Genomic DNA, 12,420 nt, shown 5'->3' on the forward strand with positions numbered 1-12,420 from the left:
ATCCCAGCTGTGATTTTCTAAGCACACAGGCTACATCTACAAGTTTTCTTGGCCAGAAATGTGCACATGAGGGTCTCATGTGCATGAGTTGCAATCTCATTTGCATAGTTTCTGCCGGTCCGGTTTTGTGCTAAGGGTTTTTGCGCAAAAACATGCCGTGCAGATGTTTTCTTTTTGCACGAAAACCCCTTTGCCTGCAAGATCGGTATACCTCCTTTTTTTGGGGACATAAGGATCTTGCGGAAAAAGGGGTTTTAGCGCAAAAAGAAAACTGTCCACACAGCTTGTTTTTGCGCAAAAACCCCAACACAAAAATGGATTGGCAGAAAATAAGCAAATGAGATTGCGAATCATGCAAATGAGCCCCTCATGTGCATATTTTTTGCTGAGAAAACTTGTTGTGTAGACGTAGCCTTAGCGCGTAGGTGTTGTGACACTCAATATTGCAATGTCTAAGTCCCCTTTGTGGAGCTAACCCGGTGTGAATGTCAGTAGAGCCTAAAGATTGGACTTCGGACATAAAAGGGCAGTTAGTTATCTAAATACCCCCTGTGAGTCCAGTCACCTTTTTTAGTCCATTATAATAATGTTTCCCCGTCTCGTTCTCTTTTCCCCTATTTAGCCTATCCAGTTCTATGTCAGAATGGTGCTTTGGAGACAAACATATACACCTCTTTGTGGCACGTTAGTGAGCACTCAAAAGCCTTCTCCTCATTAGCGGCTTTTAATAATTAATCTATTGGAGAAGCTTTGATTGGATTCTTCACTCAGAAGGTTAATTAGGTATTTCTAAATAATGTCCAAAATGGTTTTTTTTTTTTTAAACTCAATTCCTTTTTCTTTACCCCAACTACACTACTGAGATCTCTGGAAAGTTTATGTTTGAGAATTGGCTGGAGGTAATTATTCCAGATAATTAAGAGCACTAAGCAAAGTAATTTAATTTTCTTTCCTTCCCATCCCTTCTCCCCTCCCAAGAAATGTGAAAGTCTGTGTAATATCCTATCACTGAAACCCCCTGTTAGAAGGTTAAGTTGGTGAAGTATTCTATTCAATTAGGAGTGCCGAGAATCACGTGAAATCCAGTAAAGATATTTAGCAAAGTAATGAAGTCACCCAGTGAATGAATGGTTCTTTGTTCCAAAAGCTTCCTTGTATTCTGCATACTTAAACAAGGGGAGAAGCAGAGACAGCAAGTAAAAACACAAACCCGAGAAGCCAAATTCATCCTGTTGAAATTGGTGTTGCTACAACAGAGCTGTGTTTGGCTACTGCTAAGCAGGTGCACAAGATTTAAACTCAGCAGGACTAAATTCAACTTCATTCAAGTCATTTGGGCCGCACCTGGGCCACATTTGGCTGACATTGTTTAAAGGAGAAAGCCTGCTTGTGCTTGGAGAAAAAAATACCATTCAGTGCTGTGATATATTAAACAATATTCTGATTTATATTTACCCCTTTACAGCCCCCTCCCCAAAAGGATGCTAGAGCATTAACAAATGTCTAAGCAGTGGGCCAGGTTTGGGAGTTTATTTTAACTGCTGGAATCTTTTGAGTCTCATCACACATGATTTGCAATCCTAAAACAGTCTCTCTCAAAGTGGTCCACAGATCCATGGTAAATACACAAACCGGAGCAGCCAAGTTAGCAGAGTGGATCTGTGGACCACTTTGAGAAACAGTCCTAAGAGAATAATATTGCTTGCAGCATTTCAGTTTTTTTCCTGCCGGTGCTGGCCAAGTCAGGGAGTCAATGACAATGGAAAATAAAGAGGGCTGAACCTTCTTGGTGAACCTTATGTAATTCTTGGGCTGGCTTTTCGGCCATGTCTACACTGGCAGATGGAAAGCGCACTGAGCGCAGCAGGGAAAACATGGCTGGGCATCCACAGAGTCAGCTTACGGCACTTGCAGCAGCTTTCGGAGCAGAGCATTCTGGGCAGCTATCCCAGAGAGCACCTTGTCCTCTTCTGCCACTGAGGCTTGCAGAGAGGCATGGGGCATCCTGGTTCCTGTCCCAATGCCCCATGGTGCATCGCTTCATATCCTAGCAACCCCTTCTGCATTGGGTGCCATCTTTCAATGGCTTCTGTGCTGGGCACTCTGCCTCCCCAGTCAGTGGGAATGGATCTGCAGCTGCTGATGAAAATGCTGACAGATCTCACTAGCACGTCAGGCATGGCAGTTGAGTGGCTCCTCAAGTGGCAAAGTAATGATGGGGAGTCCGTGCAGCTGACATGAGATTTCTTGTGGCTTTTACGGAGGTGCAGCCCACAGTGGAGCACTGCTTTTGGGCTTGGCAAACAAGCGCTGAAGGGTGGGATCGCACCATCATGCAAGGCTGGAATGGCAAGCCGTGGCGGCAGAAAGCCACTTCCACGGGACTGTGCGCTGAGCTCGCCCCTGTGTTTCCAAGCAGGAGGGTTTCCTGGTGTGCAGAGCAGGCATGGCCAGCTGGGGAGATGCACTGAGAACACAGCAGGTGTCCCCAAGCAAACAGGACTTTCCAATTTCAAAAAGAAGGCAAAGGGAGGGTTTGAGGGTGAGTCTCTGGAGAGCAGGACAGTAGAGTTCAAACAGATGACCAGAGAGGCAAGAAGGGGCATTGTGGGAAGGGTGCCGGAGGCCAGTAAAAATACAAAACTACACCCCGGTGTCCACACCGGCTCCCGACTGCTGTCTGCAGAGTGCAGCAAGCTCTACACTTTTTACGTGCAGTCACTGCCGAACTACCGCACGCTCGGTGCTGTGCCAGCATGAACACCTCGAGAGTTACAGCGCCGGGGGTGGATTCCCCTGCACATTAACTTGCCAGTGTTGACTTGGCCTTTTGTCAGGAACCAAATTTCTTGTCCTCTAGAAGTAGACAGATGCTCAAGCAAAAAAACTCCAAACTTTCTCAGGGCTGCAGGGTCCTTAGGTTGGAACCACTGAACCAGAGCAAGAGGACTCTTGGGTCTGGTCTACACTAGACCAGGCAGGTCGGATTAAGTCACGCTATCCAAGTACTCAAAATGCATAGCTGGATTGGGCTTACCTCACACTGAGCCGCTGCAGAGTCTACACTGCGGGAGGCAGATGGGAGCACACGCTCCTGTTGGCTTCCCTTACTCCTCACAGAATAAGAAGTACAGAACACTGGTGGGGGCTGCCCTCAGCCTTCTATTTGGGGATCTACACTAGACCCACTAAATCAAACTCTCGAAGATTGACGGAGAAGATCGACCCTCTGGAGATCGTGTAAACAAGCCCTTTGTGTTTAAAACTAGCTGGCCATCCTAGTGCTCAGGAGTGTTTTGGGAATTAAGGGCCAGGTTTTTCAAAGTATGGAGCCAGTGGCAACTCCCCACTCACTGTAACTCCTGCTCACTCATAATTTTTATAGTGGGGGTGCTGGGAGCCACTGAACCAAATTGTAATCCTTGTATATATTGGAATCCCCTTCAAAGCAGGGGATGCTGCAGCACCCCCCACGCTCTTCATTCCAGCACCTGTGGCTTTTGCAGGGGATCTTCCGCAAAAACTTCTTGCACAAAAGCGCATCCCAAAAGCGATGTGCTTTTGTGCAAGAGAATGTCCACACTGCATGGATGCTCTTGCACAAGAAAGCTCTGATGGCCATTCACAGAATGGCCATCAGAGCACCTGTGCTTTTTCCCCATAGGAGTTTCTTTCTTCCTGTGGAGCACCCACACTTACCTTTTTGCACAAGAACCCTTGCGCAAAAAGGAGTTATGCCTTGTGGGGAGAGGAATAACCGTACTGCTAAAAGCTTTCTCTTCTGCTGATTTACTTGCGCAATAGCGCGCTTGAGGTGTGGACGCTCCTCCAGTTTTTGCGCAAAAACCTTGTAGTGTAGACGTACCCTATGGCTATGTCTACACTCACGGCTTCTTGCGCGAGAAATATGCAAATGAGGCTAAGCATGGAATATCACCGAGCCTCATTTGCATACCTAATGAGCCACCATTTTTGCAGAAGAGACTCTTGCACCAGAAGGAGCTGTCTACACTGCCCCTTCATGCACAAGAAAAACCTTCTTGTGCAATGCTGCTATGCTGATTATTTTCAGGAATAACGGCATTGCACAAGAAGGGGCAGCGAGTGTAGACATAACCTATTTGTCTAGCTGCCAAGCAGGATTAGAGTCAAGCCTCTGAGTCCTGCTTTTATTTGTCAGACCACAAAGAGTGGCAGCAACTCCCTGCTCACTGTAACCCCTGCTCACTCAGACAGGGATAATCTAGTCTAGCAAGAGAGCGCAGGTGTCAGGTGCCTCTAGTGCTCACACAGACATGTATTTGCACAGCTTCAGTTCATGTCCACCAATCAGTGGTAGCTAACTTGAGAGGCTCCTGGGTCTTTAATGCTCATATTTCATACCTGAATTCATGTTATGAGGCAGCTTAAGGAACTGTTATATGGGGCAACCTGGGAACTATGCAGAAATTAGGAGTTCCCGCGGTTTTCTACCAAAGCTCCTTCAAGCTAGTCCAGTTCTTCTAGCTATTCCTTTGCTCTGAAACTGTTCATTATGCCATAGGAAGTATCTTTTACTGATCTAATCTTTGCTACCTCAGGGAAGCCCATGAGGTTAGCATTGTTTTGCTCCATGTGGTTGAGCAATGCTGTTCATTCAGACATTCATTAATGCTCCATGAAGTCCTGAGGGAATTCTGCAATGGCCATGTAAAAATTAAGGTGAATGAACCCTCCAGACAGTTGTTTTTTTTGGAAGAGGATAACGTAAGAAAGTGTATGGACAAGAGAGAAGAAACCGAGCATAAATGCTCAGTGATAATTTGAAAGCTGCTGGACTTTTTGCCTATGTATAGAGATTCAGAGCTCATTGGGAAATATTTGTAGGTTCTCCCTCCAATAAAAATTGTTGCTGAAAACAAGTTTTGCTTTGTTTTGTCAATTTTTTTCTTTTACATTTGTTCAGGATATTTGTCAAAAAAAGTTTTGGTTTATGTTTTTGGTTTTTATTTTTTAATGAAAACCTGAAAAATGAAAGAAATAGATAAGTCCCATCAGGAAAGCCATTTCCCACTGAAAAAATCTTTTAGATAGAAAATTTGGACCAGCCTCAAGAAAGTATGAGAAAGAGGTTCTACTCAGTTTTGGCGAGAGGATTTTACCAGCCCCAAGCCCTCCCTGATGATTTTGGATCCAGTTCAGATGCAAAGCTTTAAAAGGGACCTTCCTGTCAAGGTTCCTTCCATTTTTTAAATCTGTGTGGGGAATAAATTTTGTTATATGCACCAAGGCATGTGCAGATGTGCACCACCAGTAGAAGCCGTGGGTGCTCTGCTAATCACCTGGTCATCACCTGAATGGTTGGCCACCCAAATGCTCAACTTACAGGTAACATTGCTCCTTGTCCCCTGAACATTGGTCCTTTTTTCTATGTATAGAAGCAAATGGAGCCATAGAAGCAGCAGAGCAAACCATGCTCCTGGGATAGATAAATCTTTCCTTGGGTTACAAAAAGTCTTGGCTGAACTCACTATACAATGAGTAGACAATAAAAATGAGAGGGGTTTGTAATAGCTGGACCTTTAGAATGCCACAAAGCACGTTAAAAATCTTGAATTATTTGAGCACAAAAGGAGACGGGCTTGCAGCTCGCACATTAATTGTAAAACAAACTGCTCTGCCTTGGCTTTTGAGAGTTGTCCGCTGGTAACCACTGTGGTTTTAGGGAACATTTATAAGCTGGTGCATGTCTTGTTCCTCCAGTGAAACAATAGATCTTGGACAGTTGTAAATGTGATTTCGCAAGGGAGGGCAGGCCAAGCAAAGACAAAAGGGTCTTGCAACACTTTCCTATCACTGTGCCCAGATGCAGAGCAGGCTACAGGAAGATGGCAAGCTACTACAGGTTGCACTGCCTACACCAGAACTCTCTGGTCCAGCAACATCCGGGCTCTGCCTCTGGCAGGCCCAGAGATCTCCCTGGACCAGAGCGCCCCTGTGCCAGGAGCCTTGTGGCAGGAGAGCTGGTGGCAGCAGGGTCGAAGGTACGGGGGAGCGTTCGGCAGCCCTGCCAGAGTCATGTGGAGTAGAAGCAGAGCCAGCAGCAGGGAGGGGTGGTGAGTTAGAGCTGGTGGTAGGACACTTCTCCTGATCCAGCAAATTCCCTTGTTCAGGACCAATCAGGCCTCGAGGCTGCTGGACCAGGGTGGTCCAACCTGTAAAGCAAAAATTAGATCCATGCTCAGTGACTGGTGTGAGCACTGGCAACATCCCATCGTGAGAGGCAACACGGTGGAATGAAAGGCACCATCGGTTGACTAGCAGATTGGATTGCATTCCTGGCACGACCCCAGTCCTCTTTGTTACAGCTGAGTGACTCCAAAAGCCCGAGTTTCCCCGTCTGCAAAAATGGGGGTAATTATCCCTAATGTAAGCATTTGGGTAGGATTCAAACACCCCTGCCGTCCAAGCAAAGACTCCAACTGATGTCAGCAGGTTCTGGATCCAGCTGTCTCCAAGTTATGAATTGTACCTGCTCAATGTTATTAATTTTTTATTGACAATTTGCTTCCTTGGGCTGATTTACGCTCATTACCAATGTTCCAAGTAAGCTCAGTGCATGTAAAACTTTATTCCGCACATTGATGGAAAAAGTCCACACACGGATGGAAAAGATCAAAAGGAACGTTGTTCATTACGCCTATAAAAAGAAGCAAATCTAAAACCCGATAACGCTGCATTACATGCTTGGAGCTATCCCATTACATTCTTTATGTATTAGTCACAAAGCACGTGGCATGGACAGTGTACACTGCCCAGAACCCATTAAATAGTTCTACCTCTCAGTTAATTAAACATAGCACAATATTTAGAAATGGTGGCATTTACTTTCCACAATAGCTAATATACTCTCCCTTCAATTTCCACAGATTTGCTCATTGTTAGCCACATAACTTCATGCTTCTCTTTGAAAAATTCCCACCATCTGTTCATTTTTCTTTTTCCCTTTGCAAAGGTGGCTCATTTCATACACACACACACACACACACACACACACACACACACTTGAGCAAACTGTCAGTGTTAGGCTCACAAAGGAGAATGAACGTAGATTTACTATCTGAATTAAACAGGGTTGATACAGTGATGTTAGGACTTGATCCTTGCCGTGCTGTCTCATGAGTAAAGATTGTGGTCCTGGGCTGGGCACCCCACAAAAAATTTATTCCAGGGCATAAACATTCATAATTTACCCCAAACCTCCTGGTAGAAATGGAAGTGGAATTCCTCCATTCCTTTAGCATGGCCTTCTAATGGCACAATAATTGCACTAGGAGCTATCTGAAACAGTGGCTAAAACCTAACAGCTGTGAGTTATGACTTTTCAAATATTTTTCCCAATTAGTCTCTCTATTGTTGTTTGAATTAAGAAGTGTGGCACCATACATAACTGCATCCACAGTCTATTCTACAGTAATATGCCACGTACTCTGCATAAAAATTCCACTAGATGGCAGCTAAAACCTAGTTTGTTTCCATTTTATAATAGACTTGTAAATATAAGATTGCAAATTTGGTTAAAGGAAAAACCTTTAAAAAGGGATTTTTTTTTCTAGTTCCACTCGGAGGGCAAGGGTTTAGGAAGAAGAAGGAAAGCTCAAAGGGTGTGTCTAGACTACAGGGTTTTGTAGACAAAAGCAGACTTTTGTCGACAAAACTATACCTGCGTTTACACTACTGCTGAGTTCTGTCAACATAATGTCGACAGAAGTTGGCAGTTTTGTCGACGGCAGTAAACCTCGTTCTACGAGGAATAACGCCTTTTGTTGACAGAGTTCTGTCGACAGAAGGCGTTATTGCATCTACACTGTCCTTTGCGTCTACACTGTCATGCCGACAAAGCGGCTTGCTTTGTCGACAGAACTGGATGTAGTCTAGATGCTCTTTGTCAACAGAAGCTTTGTCGACAGTATCTGTCAACAAAGCCTCCGTCGACAAAAACCTGTAGTCTAGACGTACCCAAAGCGATGAGGATCAGACTGGAGAACTGTTTTAACATTTCTTTGAGGGCCTGATCCATTTCTGCAGAATACACACTTTGAAAAAAAAAAAACATAGTTGTAACCCTAGCAATTACTCATACAAATAGTCATACTCATGACATGGCTGCCCAGCTCTCTGGATGCAGGGGAATGCTCAGGTGGTGACACAGCTCTGCAGTTGGTCGGAAGAGCTGGGGCCATGGTGCGGCTGCCTGGCTAGTCAAGAAGGGTGATGTCACCACTCCCAATAGGATGGTGAGACTCCACAAGGGTGGAGGTTGCAGATGGGGTGGGGCTGAGGTTTGCCTTCCCCTATTGAGTGATCATCCCCGGCCCATGCTTCCAGGCTAAACTTCAGATTGTTACCTTGTAACCTGTGACTCCCAATTGTATCCCATCATTCCCAATGAGTCACAGGGAGTGGGGGAAAGGTGGGAAGCAAGAGAGAAGTAGCCATCAGGGGAGAAGGGAGTGGGAAATGGATGAAGAGAAGGTGTTGAAGCAGAGGCCTGGTGATGGAGACCCGCTACCTTTTCTTCCCCTGGAGCCCTGTCTCACATATTTCATTGCCAGGAGCAAACTCATTTAGAACAAACCCTGCCACGCTGCCAACTCAAAACAAGCCATGGTACCTTGAAGCTGTGCTGCATCATCTGTCTCTCCAGGCACCCTGCTTGCTTCCAGCTTTTCCAATGTCAATGAGCAGCAAATGAGGCAAGAGGGGCACATTGGTTATGCTGCCCATCAGCCTGTAACCTCCGTCCACTGTTCTTTGTAGTTGGATGACTTGCCGCTGCCCGGGCTTCTGACACTGCTTTCTGTCCTTTAAAGAGAAGGAAGCTGCAGCAGCTGTGTAATAGCTAGAAGCAATGGCATGGGAAATTATTGTTAATACTGATTTGTACGGTCGCCCCTAGACACCCATTTAGAACCCCATAGTGGTAAGTGCTCTACAGACAGTCAATGACAGCAATATTACCTAGTTCTTTTCATCAGTAGAGCTCAATCACCTTAAAAAGGAGTTCAAATGTTACTACCCCCATTTTGCAAATAGGGAAACAGTCTGTAGTCTAAGTAAAATGACCTCCTCCCTCCCCCCGTGGCCCCGCAGGCCTGTACCAGAGCCAGGAATATAATCTGTGTATGTCTACACTACAGAGATCAACCTTCCAGAGGTTGCTCTTCTAGCATTCAATGTAGCGGGTCCAGTGTAGACCCTAAATTGAATGCTGAGGGTAGCCCCCACTGGCAGCCAGTACTCCTCCTTCTGCAAGGAATAAGGGAAGCCAGTGGAGCGTTTGCTCCCATCTGCCTCCCGCAGTGGTATGTCAGCTCCAGCTACACAATTAAGATAGCTGGAGTTGTGTATCTTAGGTCGACTTTCCCCTCCAGGTCTCCAAACACATGCTCAGTGCAGAGACAGTCCCTGCACTGAAGAGTTTCTAGTCTTGGACCCAGATCCTGCTATAAACTGCATGCAGACAAGTCCCTGCTCCCGCACAAAGCCCCAGTGAAAACAGCAGGGGCTGGGCGGCTGTAAGGGGAAGAGTTCTGCCTTGATGGAACAAGTTGGGGCTTAAGCGAGCAATAAGATGCAATGGGCGCATGACATAAATCAATGCACATGTGGAGAGGTGGAGACAGAAATAATATGAACATATTTCCACCCAGATGAACTATCTGAACCATGTACCTCCCCGCCTGCCTCACTTCTCTCACGCGGCAGCATTCTGTAGGGCTGCTGGCGCAAGGAAATCTCAGGAGAGATTGAAATGAGGCTGAATGAATGGCTGTATGGATTTCTTTAAGGGAGTTTGCACCACTCATCGAGTCAGGTACAGCTCAGCGCGTGTAAAGGTGGCAAAACTAAGCCTTAATTAATTACCGTCAGGTTTTGTTTATGATTGTGGTGTTTGGGGAGTGTTCTTGGCAGCCGCGGATCTCATCCCTGTGATCCAGAAGTGGTAATTTATGGATCAATTATTCATTCAGGCACCATCAGTCACACTGGAAAGGGGCATTGTGATCTCATCAGTCTAAGTAAAAGTGACACGGAAGGATTTTATCAAGTGAAAGGGGAACTGATGGATGGCGATCTTTACTAAGCCAGGGAAATATTGATTCAAGCCAATATATGATCTCCTCCATTAATACTGGGCCGTCAGTAGCACGTAGAGATGCTGCGGTATTGTTAGTGCTCTCCGCCTGAGGAGGCATTGCCTTTCTGGGCAGCATTATTTCAACAAGGAGTGATGCCCAGGGACATTAACAGATTCTTATGGACCAGTTACTCTGCTCTCCCTTTCCTTGTAATAAGAAACAGGCCAAAAATAACATTCCTAACTTTTTTTCCCTGGGAAGAAATAGAATGAGATTCCTTATAAGAGGAGCAGAAATCTTACAAAAAAAGAAAAGAAAAGAAAAGGGATTGGTTTTATTTTCTTTGTGAGATGCAATATTCCCACACAGACAGATCTTATCACAACGGGAGACGCTGTAAGCAGCATCACGGATGGGAATATCTTGTTTCCACCTGAGTTTGCAGAAGCAATGTTAACACATGGCATTTTGTATGGTGTCACAAGAACACGATGCGGGAGGAGCTGCAGCATGTCGTCATCTTGTGTTAATTCTACATATGAATCCCATGGAGTAAAGGAACTATTTGAAAGTGTAGATCCAGATGGCAGAAGCAATAGCACAGCATCTCCTTGAAATACCAAGGAGCAGTGCTGGCAGTCTTAATAGTGGAACTTGAATGCTCATTCACAGAGGTGATAGGTCAATTCAGCCAATTCAGAGGTTTCCCATTCTTTGTACTAAGTCTCAGTGCCTATCTAAACCAAAGTCTGCAATGGGCTTCATGGCCGATTGGATCAGGTGCCATCTGATCTGTGGGATCCACAAATCTCCCAGGAACAGGATCTCTCCTGATATTTTGGACCCTCAGCTTCTGGCCCTGGGAGGACCCCAGAAATGTAGAGAATATCGGGATGAGAAAATAGCAATGGAATGGCGGCAATTCCACCTAGAGCTAGTGGAGTAGCTGCATTTTATAAATATGTGAAAGTCCAAAAATAAACCTGAATTTGCCAAACATTATACCAGGCTCTGATTGCATCCAGTGGGTATGGAAAGCCATTTGCTTCATCCAAAATAGTTCCGCCAGCCTAAACTATTTTTGCATTCCTGCCAACTCACTGCAGAGGGTTCCATCACCACGGTAGCTAGCTCTCTGTAACCCAGGGGCACTGAGACCACTGGGACGGGAGAGTGAAGTCTGCTCTGCAGCCTTAGCTGAGAGCCAATTAGCTTTTAGGTCATGCGGTGAAGGCACATGGCTCTAGCCGCTAAGGTCACAGGTTCAGTCCTACCTGAATCCTAGACTCCTAGGGCTAGAAGAGACCTCAGGAGGTCACCGAGTCCAACCCCAACTAAATCATCCCAGCCAGGGCTTTAGTTGGGGCTTAAAAACCTTTCAGTATGGAGATTCCACCCCCTCCCTAGGGAACCCATCCCAGTGCTTCCCCACCCTCCTAGGGAAATAGTTTTTCCTAATATCCAACCTAGACCTCCCCCACTGCAACTGGAGACCATTGCTCCTCAATCTGCTGTCTGTTACAACTGAGAACAGCCTCTCTCCATCCTCTTTGGAACCTCCCTTCAGGAAGTTGAAGGCTGCTCTCAAATCCCCCCTCACTCTTCGCTTCTGCAGACTAAATAAGCCCAAATTCCTCAGCCTCTCCTCATTGGTCATGTGCTCCAGCCCCCGATCATTTGTGTTGCCCTCCGCTGGACTTTCTCCAATGTGTCCACATCCTTTCTGTAGTGGGGGCCCTGGAATTGTACACAATACTTCAGATGTGGCCTCACCAGTGCCGAATAAAGGGGAACAATCACTGCCCTACATCTGCTGGCAATGCTCCTTCTAATGAACCCCAAAATGCCATTAGCCTTCTTGCTACAAGGGCACATTGTTGACCGGCTGACAACCCGGGTCTGTTGGCTCTGTGGGTAAGTCTAAACTACATGGCTCCATCGACGGAGCCATGTAGATTTGTTGTTTTGGCAACGGGAAATGAAGCAGCGATTTAAATAATTGCCGCTTCATTTAAATTTACATGGCTGCCGCGCTGAGCCAACAAACAGCTGATCAACTGTTTGTCCACTCAGCGCGCTAGTCTGGACGTTCCCCTGCCGACATCAAAGCCCTTTGTCGGCAGCCCCGGTAAACCTCATCCCACGAGGAATAACGGCCGCTTCATTTCCCTTTGCCTATAACCCTCATCTACATGGCTCCGTCGACGGAGCCATGTAGTTTAGACACAGCCTGTATGTCCATCTATCTAGTTTTAATTCAAGTTCTTTCTCTAGTTACGCCCATTCAGAGCGGTGGGCC

At 46.0% G+C, this 12,420-nt stretch overlaps 1 long non-coding RNA gene across 1 annotated transcript in view; it reads right to left on the minus strand.

Moving 5' to 3' along the window:
* Positions 1 to 4,878: 4,878 nt before the first annotated feature.
* The window catches only part of LOC149521387 (uncharacterized), a 30,283-nt gene continuing 22,741 nt past the window's right edge, over positions 4,879 to 12,420 (minus strand). Inside the window, exons 3-4 of the long non-coding RNA XR_016347978.1 lie at positions 8,654 to 8,881; positions 4,879 to 6,194 (exon numbers count right to left, since the gene is read on the minus strand). This is a non-coding gene — a long non-coding RNA (uncharacterized LOC149521387). The remainder of the gene's footprint in view (positions 6,195 to 8,653; positions 8,882 to 12,420) is intronic.

The sequence above is a fragment of the Pelodiscus sinensis genome, chromosome 27 (assembly GCF_052426305.1).
Source record: "Pelodiscus sinensis isolate ZL-2025 chromosome 27, ASM5242630v1, whole genome shotgun sequence".
Classification (NCBI taxonomy): Eukaryota; Metazoa; Chordata; order Testudines; family Trionychidae; genus Pelodiscus; species Pelodiscus sinensis.